This window comes from Pseudorca crassidens, chromosome 12, assembly GCF_039906515.1.
Source record: "Pseudorca crassidens isolate mPseCra1 chromosome 12, mPseCra1.hap1, whole genome shotgun sequence".
NCBI classification, from domain to species: Eukaryota; Metazoa; Chordata; class Mammalia; order Artiodactyla; family Delphinidae; genus Pseudorca; species Pseudorca crassidens.
Genome location: NC_090307.1, coordinates 77,400,455 through 77,410,248, shown reverse-complemented (window position 1 = coordinate 77,410,248; position 9,794 = coordinate 77,400,455). Strand labels below are relative to the sequence as shown.

The 9,794-nt window shown below is 51.1% G+C and overlaps 1 long non-coding RNA gene across 1 annotated transcript in view; it reads right to left on the bottom strand.

Annotated features, from left to right (window-relative positions):
* Window positions 1-2,477: 2,477 nt before the first annotated feature.
* LOC137204175 (uncharacterized) overlaps window positions 2,478-9,794 on the bottom strand; it is a 47,791-nt gene continuing 40,474 nt past the window's right edge. Inside the window, exons 2-3 of the long non-coding RNA XR_010933450.1 lie at window positions 5,207-5,368; window positions 2,478-3,567 (exon numbers count right to left, since the gene is read on the bottom strand). This is a non-coding gene — a long non-coding RNA (uncharacterized lncRNA). The remainder of the gene's footprint in view (window positions 3,568-5,206; window positions 5,369-9,794) is intronic.

Sequence of the window (9,794 nt, the reverse complement as noted above, 5' to 3'; positions counted from 1 at the left end):
AAAACTGGTAGAGGATTTATGAAAGGAAGAGGAAGAAAGGAAAGAAGAAAAAAGGAAGGGAGGGAGAGAGGAAGGAAAGAGGATGGGTTGATGGATGGATTGATGAACAGATGGATAGATATTTGGATGGATGATTAATTTTTTAAAAAGATGATGGGTGTATAGAAGAATAGATACATGAATGGAAGGAAGGAAGGAAGGAAGGAAGGAAGGGAGGGAGGGAGGGAGGGAGGAAAGAGGGAGATAGAGAAGGATGTTGGGCAGTAAGCTAGCTGCCAGGAGGTTCAAATATATTCAAGGAGATGCTGAGAGCTGAGGGGTTGTCTAGGAAGGACACCGTGAGAGGGGAGAATCTGGCACACAGGATTAGAACACAGAACTCATTTTAAGTTTCCCCTAGCAAGGGCCGTCCACCCCAAATGGACCTATCTCCTGCTGTCACATGCAGTGACTTTCCCACCACTGCGTCCGTGCTCACATGGTTCCTCTCACCTAGAATACCCTCCCTGCCCCCTACCTGTCCAATCTAATCCAACCTCTGGCTTGATTCAAGGTCACCTCCATCAGGTGACACCAAATTGCCTCCCAGTTCTGGCTGTAGGATTCCGGGGAATAGAAGGTGAGCTCGTTTGTGTTCTAGATGGGAGCATGTACTTGAAAAGTGCTTTGCAATCTGAAAATAATACTCAAAGGCTGGCAAATGAGAAGGGAGGCGTCATGGTTACTGTTATTTATGTTATAACATCAAAGTTAACTGGGCGCTCGTGACGTACCGTGCATTGTACTAAGCTCCTCCGAATGCTACCTGTGAGTGAATCTTCACAACAGCCTCACCATCTCCAATTTATAGGTGAGAAAAGAAAGCTCAGAAAGGTTAAGTAACTTGCTGGAGGTTGCACAGCTGCCTAGTGGCAGGGCTGGGACTGGAATGCAGGAACCTGGTTCACTCTAAAATCTCTGTGTCCTGTTAGCCCGGCCTTCCTCAACTAGACTGCGGAGGCAGGAAGTGGGTGTCAAATTCTCTGTAGGTCCCGCTCCTAGGCCAACACCCTACTGAGTGAGCCATCAAAGCACATCCCCCTTGATTCTTAGGAAAGTTTCCATCCTCCTTAATCCTTCATCTCTTCCTAAATGCCCCATAAGATCCGTGGGTTTGGGCCACATCCCCCAACCTCAAACTCCCCGTGAGCGTTGCTACGTCAGGCATGTATTCACCTCTGCGACTACTGTTCCATCCCCACAGAATGTCCTACCCTCCCCCAGATCTTTGTTACATACGTGACTCAAATACTCACATATAAGAAGTAACCTTTACAAAATGTGTTCATGACTGCTGCGAAAGGCGTGAATGAGTCCCCCCCGCCTTTTTTTTTTTTTTTGCCACATGGCATGCGGAACTTCCCCAACCAGGGACCGAACCCGTGCCCCCTGCACTGGAGGCATGGAGTCTTAGCCACTGGACCGCCAGGGAAGCTAGTCCCCCATTTTACGGATGAGCTGCTCAGGTGTAGGGGCTGCCTCCAGCTCCTGAGGGATGGCGTCTGCAAATGCCAGGGCTTTCCCAGCCTGTGGGGAGTGGAAACAAGGGCTGGGTTTTACACAAGCCTTTCTAATCCAACGCTAACAAATAAAGGCGGGGAAGAGAGAAAGGGAAGCAGGCCCTCCTACACATCAATGCCCACCGCCAGCTCAGGGGGCTCTAATTGCCTGAGGGACCACCTGGTCTCCATTTAGCAGAATACTGCCCCCTTCGCTTGGCGCAGTGGCTGTGCGGCAGCAAAGGGACGTCAGGTGCTTCTTGGCCGGGACACTGGTGCCTCCAGCCAGCCTGGGTCCCCACCACCGTGTAGTGGACCAAGTGGGCCAGGCGGGATGTTCCCTTGCTACTGGCCAGAAAGGGGTTCGCTCTGCACATTGCTGGGGTTTTGTTTTCTTCCTCCTGCCCCTGGCAGGGGAGGCTGTCAGAGCTGGCTGCAAGTCCTGTCCCTGGAATGTGTCATCTCAATTAGGACCCAAGAAGAGCAAAACACCTGATGGGGAGAGGAGGGAGAGGGAAGGAGTGGAGCAGGGCTGGGAGACCCTCCATGCAGTGCCTCTGGGAAGCAGAGATCCGAAGAGAGAGAGGAAAGCAAAGGAGGACCTAAAAATCCTCCGGGCCTGCTCGGTCTGTAAATGAGGAGAGGGGAGGGAAGGGGGCCACCAAGGAGCTGCAGCAGCGGGCTGGACAAAATTTCTGACTCCCTGACAACTATTACTACTAATAAGAGTTACCGTCCAGTGAATATCTGCTATGTGCCAGGGAGGGTGCTAAATATTTTACATGTTTTATCTAAACAACATTTGCAAGATAAGTATTCATTTATTCATTTACTCATTTCCACAAGTATTTCTTTTTTTAATTTATTTATTTATTTTTGGCTGTGTTGGGTCTTTGCTGCTGCGCACAGAATTTCTCTAGTTGCCACGAGCGGGGGCTACTCTGTTGCGGTGGGCAGGCTTCTTGCTGCGGTGGCCTCTCTTGTTGCGGAGCATGGGCTCTAGGCACAGGCTCAGTCGTTGTGGCACGAGGGCTCAGTAGTTGTGGCTCGCAGGCTCTAGAGCACAGGTTCAGTAGTTGTAGCGCACGGGGTTTAGTTGCTCCGCAGAATGTGGGATCTTCCCGGACCAGGGCTCGAACTCGTGTCCCCTGCATTGGCAGGTGGATTCTCAACAACTGCACCACCAGGGAAGCCCCCCACAAGTATTTCTTGAGCACATACAGACTTAGGCACCATTCTCCAACCTGAGGATTTGATGACGACCTTCCTAGACAGACGTAGTCCCTGCCCTCATGGGGTTTACAATCTAGTTGGGGGAGACAGGCAATAAACAAATAACTAAATAATGTAAGTACTTTAGAAGGTGATTGGGAAAGGTCTTTGTAAGGAGGCAGGCAACATGTGAGCAGAGATCTGCATGAAAGGAGGGTACAAGTCATGTGGATGGAGGAAGAGCCATCCAGGTAGAGAGAACAGCAAGTACGAAGGTCCTGGGGTAAGAGTGAGCTCGTGAGTTTGAGTGACAGCTCAGGGACCAGGATGGCTGGCACATAGTGAGCCGGGGCGTGGTAGGAGACAAGGGTAGGGAGGCAGCGGGGTGTCAACTAGCGAGGCCTTGAGAGCCATGGGAGGAAGGTAGGATGTGGAGGGTCTGAGCTGGGAGTGATGTGGTCTGACTGATAATTTACAAAAATCCCTCCAGCAGTGTGTGTGGGACCAGGAGTGGGAGCCGGGAGGCCAATGAGACGGCTGAGACTCTAGTACAAGTAAGGGAAGACCATCGCCCAGACCAGGGCAGTGGCAGCAGGGATGGAGAGAAATGTTTGATTTGGGATACAATTTGGAGATGAAGCTAAGAAGAATAAATCATCTTCATTCACAAACAGGCAAACTGAGGCTCGGGGAGTTAGCATGACTTGCCCAGGCTCTCAGTGAGCTGGTGGAATTGGGACCAATAGTCAGGATTCCTGGGAGACAATCTTCTCTGCACCCCAAGTCACCATCTTAAAACAGGGTCTGTAAAGCTTTCCTGTAAAGGAACAAATCATAATTTAAGGCTTTGTGGGCCATACAGTCTCTGTTGCAAGTACAGTCCTCAACTCTACTGTTGTGGCTCAAAAGCAGTCCTATGCAGTATGTAAACAAGTGGGCGTGGCTGTGTGCCAATAAAACTTTATTTACTAAAACAGGTGGCTGGCCCAGGGGCCAGAGTTTGCTGGCAAGACCTAACATGGCTCAGGAAGACTTTCAGAAGAAGTGAGCGATGAGAAACCATGGAAAGAAGCAAAAATAACCCTATTAACGGATTTAGGTTCACGGGACAGAACTTCTGTGCCCTGAGAAAATGAAAATGCTGAACATAAAGAAACAATAACATTTGACCTCAGCTGGGAAACATCCAGCTCCACTGAGAAGCCCTGGCTTCAGCCCGCTGGGAGGAAGGGCTGAGCGTGACTCCCCGCCCAGAGGTGTCTGGCCGGCTGATGACAGGACCGGAGGAGGTGGGACCTGCGGCCATCCCCACGTCGTCACCATCACAGATGTGTGGGCTGGCAACACCTCCCATCCATTGGCACTCTGCGATCGTCCCAGGAGAGAAAGCAGGACACAGATGCTGTTCCGGAGCATGAAATGGGTTTGGGAAATGGAGACCTTGCCGAGGGGAAGAAAACACCCCTGGGGGTCTTCGTCATCTGTATTAAGAAAGGGCCGGCACCACTTGCCAAGCAGAGGTTGCTGTTTTGTTTGGTGTGAGTTTATGCGTCTGCTTAGAGGGCGTGGATTTTTTTCTTCAGATCTGATATTTGGTTTAACAAGAGCCTTTCGGCAATGGCTGGTCTGTGCTGCTCCCGTCACCTGGTGGGAGACTTGCATGGCAACACTTGGACTGTCTGAGCCTCGGTTTCCTTCTCTGTGAATCAGGAAATAATCGAGGGAGAAGTGCCATCTCGCTGGGTGAGCCCAGTGGCTCTCAACCTTGACCAAGGATCCGAATCACCTTGGAAATTTCAAGACACCCCAGGGCCCAGGTTTCCTCTCCAGATATTCTGATTCAGTCACTTTGGGGTGGGACTTGGCCATCAGTATGTTTAAAGTTGCCCTTTTTTGGGTGACTCTTGGGCATAGCCAGGATGGAGACGCAGTGGGCTAGATGTTTTTCGTAGACATCAGGAAGGGAGTCTCAACCAGGGCAATCTGGCTGCAGGGGACATCTGGCAATGTCTGGAGACATTTGAGGTTGTTACAGCTAGGGGCTGGGGGATGCTGGCATATCTAGTGGGTGGAGACCAGAGATTCTGCTAAACATCCCACACTGCACAGGACACCCCCCAAACAAAGAAGGATCCACAGTGTCAAGGTTGAGGAATGCTGACAGAAGGGATCGCTAAGTGTTGTGACAGGACCAAGCCCAGGAAAGATCTAAATAGGAAACCTTGACAGCAAAGGTTCAGCAGCCCTCAACTTAGGTATAAGTTCATCTGTGAAGCTGCTTCAAGTCCCACCAGCTATGGGAGATGTCCCTCCCTGGGACTCCCATAGCCCCCTTGAGTATCCGTCAGGGTCCAGCAAGGATGTCAGAAGTGTTCACAGCAGAGGGGATGATACAGGGAATCGGTTACTCTGGTGAGGAGGGTGTTGAGAGCCCATGGGAGACAGTGAGGACATACCGGAGATGAGTGAGAGCAGGAAGTTGCCTCCGTCCTAATCAGGAAGGACAGAAGAAGAGGGTGGTAGCATCAGAGCCCGGGCAGTGGGGATCCTCAGAAGAAACTAAAGCCACAGCCAGAGGCTTTCCAGAAGGAGCTGGAGCCACAGAGGAGATGCAACTGCTGTCAGAGAAGAGAGAGAGACAGAGAAATAGCCTGGCTTCTCCCTTCCTCCTGCCCTCCAATCCCTTGACGGTGCCTCCCACTGGCCAAAGCCAGCTGGCCAGGAGCCCAGAGGCATCAACTCCCCTGTGGAACAGAATCGAGCAGGGGGGCGGGGGGCGGGGAATGGATCTGAGAGCAAAGGAGCTTAAGACCAACTTGCCCAGCCCTCCATCCTGCTCCAACTGGCCACTTGTCTTGTTCACAAGGATACCCTGGTGCCCGCCCAGAGGCTGGCACTGAGGAAGTGCCCATCTATGTCTGACAATGCATTGAGCGGAGGGGCTCATTTGGGTTGAACACACCACCCTGTTCCTTTCTGCCTCCCCTCTGGAGTAGTTTCAGAAGAGGGACCCTTGGCTAAGCCAACCTGGGACTTTCCAATCATGTCTCCCGGCAGGAATCAATCAATAAACAATGTCTTGAGCACCTATTACATCCCCAACCCCGTGCTATCAGCTCTGGGTGCTCAGAAACCCAACAAAACATGGTGAACAAGACAGGCAGCTGACATTTTCGTGGGATACAGACAGTAAGCAAGTAAACAAATGCATTTGGTGAATTCAGATAATTCTAACTGTTGGAAGGAAACAAACAGGGTGATGTGGGCAGGAGCTCATATCAGGAGAATGGACTACTTTCTACAGAGCGGTTAGCAGAATCCTCCGTGAGGACATGTTGAAGCTGAGACCTGAATAAAGTGAAAGGAGGAATCATGAAGCATCCCAGGCAGAAGGGCAAACAGCAAGCACAAAGGCCCTGAGGTAGGATGTACTTGGTGCCTTTGATGAATAGAGGGTGGAGCAGTCAGAGCCAGGGAAAGACAAGAGTTAGACAAAGGCCAAGGTTATGGAGGGTCACAATCAGGGTCACAAATTGGGTTTTAGTTTAAAGGAGATAGGAAAGCTTTAGGCAGGTTAATGACATGATGTGATTTCTGTGTTTATAAGATCACTGTGATGTTGTGATGGACTAAGTTGAATAAATGAGTCATGTTATCATTGATTCACATGGATTTTACAGGTTAGTAAATTCTTCCCCCCCAAAAAAAATGGGGGACCATTATAAAATTGTCAACCCTTCATCTCACCAAGACTGAAAATGTTCCCCCCCCCAAAAAAAACCCTACTGGCTCTGATCATCATAACTATAATAGAAAGGACATTCTGACACCACAAAAAAGTAGGAAGGACAGAATAAGAGATGATGCTTTGTACTGAATACATTTAGCTTTGTGCAAAGCTCTCTCCTTGGTCCTGAATCTTCTTATTTTCTCTGAGGACGGGTGGACCCTTCATCAGCCCCTTGTTCACCCTCCTCCCCACACCCCCACCCAAGCTGGCCAGGAGGTCGGGGGAGCAGCCTGGGGTGTGATGGAGTCCAGATTCTCAATGAGGGGCTGTGATGAAGCCCTTCTTTCAGCCATACCCCTTTTGATAAAACTAAAGGAGGAATCAGGATCGAGTCCCCATCTCCCCCGACACCAGGATGCCCCACCCAGGTGTGAGGATCTCCGAGTCATAAAAGGCAGGAGTCCTCCCTGGAAGCTCCGAAGATGCCACTGAGCATTAGTTTACGTTACAAATGATTTTTAAAATGCAGATAATAGTTACTGAGTACTCATACGTGCCAGGCACCATTCCAAGGGCTTTATAACCATTCATTGAACAATGATCATATAATAATTGCAATGTATTGTATATAGTATACAAGTACCATTACTTAATATTATATATAATATCTGTACTATTGTATAATCATAATAACCCCGTAAGGCAGAGACCACAGTTTTATGATGAGAAGCCTGGGGCACAGAGAGATTCCTTGCCTGTAGTAACACAGCACATAGATGGAAGAAGAACTGGGATTTGAACTCATGCAGCCGACTCCAGTGCCAGTGATTTTCATTTTTCCACTATGCTGCTTACGTTTTTCTCCTTTGCTTTCCAAATATAAAATAACGTTATAAAATTACATGACAAGATCGAAAATGCTTTTTCACACTGTACACACCTCACCCGTTCTTTCCTTCAAGATTCGAATCCAACTCCTATTGGTTTATGCAGCAGAAAGGCATTGAATGCCTACTGTATAGAAGGTTCTTTTCTTGGCCCTGGGGGTTGGCCCCCAGCCCCACCCCCTGGCAGAGAGAACTGGAGAGGGCACCCCAGAGATGGGAGTGGCGGGGGCAGAGGCCTGGGGGTGCGAATGATGACAGGAACAGGCCAGAGGGATGGGAAGGCAAGGGAGCTGCACGGAGCAGAGGGGTGCAAGGAGGCGAGGTGGGGGAGGTCAGGAGGGACACTTGGAAAAGGCTTCGAAGCAAGGTAGTATTTGGACATCTCATCACCCCACCCATGCCTCAGCCCCTGAGCAGCGAAAGGGCGCATCAGTGAAGCACATAAAAGCCCCTTTTTGATTCCGTTCCAAGGTCTTGTTTCAAGGTCGTGCATTATTTCAGGGTTTACTCCTTCATTCACCAAAACCTTGATGAGCACCTACTACGCGGTGTGCCGGGCACCGAGGATACAGCTTCTAACCGAACAGACGAGTCCCTGCCCTTTCATAGGCGAATGCCGCAGGCACGCACGTGTAAATCAAATACTCGTGCAAATAAGAGTGTGGTTACAAAGAAATGAAGAGAGGAGTCTGAACAGGCCGGGAGACAATGCAAGGTGACCTGGGCTGGCTTTGGGGGCGCAGATCAGACACGGGAGTAGGAACTGGCTGGCTCAGAGCTTCTCAACCCTCCCACAGCTTCAGAATCACCTACAGCGATTTTAAAATGACCCACACCCAGGTGCCACCCCAGAGAATCTGATTCAGTTGGTCTGGTGTGGGGTTCAAGGGCTGGTGAGCTTTAGAAACTTGACCAGGGGATTCTAATATGCAAAGCTGGGAAGCACAGGTTGGACAAAGAGAGTGAGAAGAGCTTTCCAGCCAAGGAGGTCAGCCTGAGCAAAGGCCCAGGAACTGAAAGAGCTTGCCACTTGGAGGAACAGAAAGAAGGGAGAGTGACAGGAAGTAAGATCTGTAGGGCCACAGCCGTCAGACAGCCAGTCCTGTGGGCCATGCGGGGAGCTGGGTTTTAACCAGAGGAGAGAAACTTTCAAGTTAGTATGTTTCAACGATCACGGATGAGAAAATGGAGAAGTTAGTTCCTCTGGCCCTGGCTGGCTGCAGATTTCTTCTTCCAAAAGCAAAGAGTTTTCTAGAATCAGAGGGCTGGACAGACCTCCTTTCCTTCAAATGTCTTTTTCCCTCTCATGAGTGCCAAGAGCCAGCTTCAAGTCCCACCTCTGCCCCCATAGTCTACACAACTCTGTAGCAATCCTGAGCCTCAGTTTTCCCATCTGTCCAATGGGACAAATGTTTTCCGATTCCCAGAGGAGGCAAGTGAGATCTCCTGTGGGGCACTTGCAAGCACACTTTCCCTGGGAGTCTACTCTGTGCCAGGCACTGTGCTGGGCATCTGAGATAGAGCCATGTAGCTGCTGCCCTCAAAAAATTCCAATGCTTGGGCTTCCCTGGTGGCGCAGTGGTTGGGAGTCCGTCTGCCGATGCCGATGCCGTGGAGCGGCTGGGCCCGTGAGCCATGGCTGCTGAGCCTGCGCGTCCGGAGCCTGTGCTCCGCAACGGGAGAGGCCACAACAGTGAGAGGCCCGCGTACCGCAAAAAAAAAAAAATTCCAGTGCTGGTGGAGAGGATGAAGAAGTTGACAGATATCCTGTGTCGAGAGAGGGGGCCGGGGCCAGGCTGGTGCGGCAAGGTCCTCATCGTGATGTTGCCTCTTATCCTGCACATGGGGCTGACGGAGGGCAGCGAGTGGCCTCCAGGAGGGCAGGGGGCCATCGAGAGAGGCGTAGGGCAGGCATGTTGTGGGGTGGACAGCGACACTGAGAGAGGATGGGGTGCGGGCTCAGGGTGGGTGGTAGGGAACCTTGCCTTGGGGATCCTCAGGGAGGCAGCCCCAGAAGGAAGGTGACCACACAAAGGGAGCCAGGAGACAGCAGGGGGAGCCTAATGCAACCTTTTAAAAAAACAATAAATAACAGCGCTCGTGATAAATGCATCCCCTCACCTGAATGGCGGCTGGAGAACTGGCCCCTTCCTTCTAATCACTTAATGACCCCCAAGAGGGCGGGAGGGGGGGGTCACTCAGGGCCCTCCTCCTCCTTCCCCTCTCCGCACCGGGGTCTATAAAGAGAAACTCGCTCCTTAAAGAGGGTCATTTACAAACCCTCCTTAATGGAGGGAGGCAGAGCTCCCGGGTGACACCCTTCTGGTACCGGACAAGGGTCATGAAAAAGGAATTGGCTTCGGAGGCCCGAGCACATGAGTCCGCCCAGCCCCGAGCAGGCCCCCTCCCCCCACGCTTCTCTAGCCA